Here is an 866-nt window from a genome sequence, read left to right as displayed (position 1 = left end):
CTCTTCAAACTGATCCCATACTTCATGCTGCTTCAAGCAGGAGGTTGGACTTGAAACCAAATAATGTCCCTTTGCAGCCTGAAATTGAATCTTGGGTCTATGATCTAATGACACTGACATCAAATGCCATTAAAAAGGCTTGCAATTTCTGTTGTTTATCATTACTGTGGCTTCATATTCAAGTTGTGGAAATGGCAAGGCACTTTAATTTATGTGTTGAAGTTAAATGGATCAGCAGGTAGTACAAAACAATGTATTTATCCAAAACTTCCTATGTATGAGATATTACACACGGGTCTATGATCTAATGACACTGACATCAAATGCCATTAAAAAGGCTTGCAATTTCTGTTGTTTATCATTACTGTGGCTTCATATTCAAGTTGTGGAAATGGCAAGGCACTTTAATTTATGTGTTGAAGTTAAATGGATCAGCAGGTAGTACAAAACAATGTATTTATCCAAAACTTCCTATGTATGAGATATTACACACACTAGTGGCCCTGATGGAAACAGTTTTAATTTTCCGTCCCTTTGCAGCCTGAAATTGAATCTTGGGTCTATGATCTAATGACACTGACATCAAATGCCATTAAAAAGGCTTTCAATTTCTGTTGTTTATCATTACTGTGGCTTCATATTCAAGTTGTGGAAATGGCAAGGCACTTTAATTTATGTGTTGAAGTTAAATGGATCAGCAGGTAGTACAAAACAATGTATTTATCCAAAACTTCCTATGTATGAGATATTACACACACTAGTGGCCCTGATGGAAACAGTTTCCCTTTAATTTTCCTTGTTGCTGAAACTGATGCAAATATATCAATAGCACCTTTGGTACTTGTTGGTGAGTCATAGTGCCCAAC

The 866-nt window shown here is 36.1% G+C and overlaps 1 protein-coding gene across 1 annotated transcript in view; it reads left to right on the top strand.

Moving 5' to 3' along the window:
* Nucleotides 1-866, top strand: part of LOC103806111 (hepatocyte growth factor-like) — a gene marked incomplete at its 3' end in the record, with an annotated part of 5923 nt that overhangs the window by 3755 nt on the left and 1302 nt on the right. The window lies entirely within an intron of this gene.

The sequence above is a fragment of the Acanthisitta chloris genome, unplaced genomic scaffold (genome assembly GCF_000695815.1).
Source record: "Acanthisitta chloris isolate BGI_N310 unplaced genomic scaffold, ASM69581v1 scaffold8037, whole genome shotgun sequence".
NCBI classification, from domain to species: domain Eukaryota; kingdom Metazoa; phylum Chordata; class Aves; order Passeriformes; family Acanthisittidae; genus Acanthisitta; species Acanthisitta chloris.
This window is presented reverse-complemented; position numbering and strand designations above follow the sequence as displayed.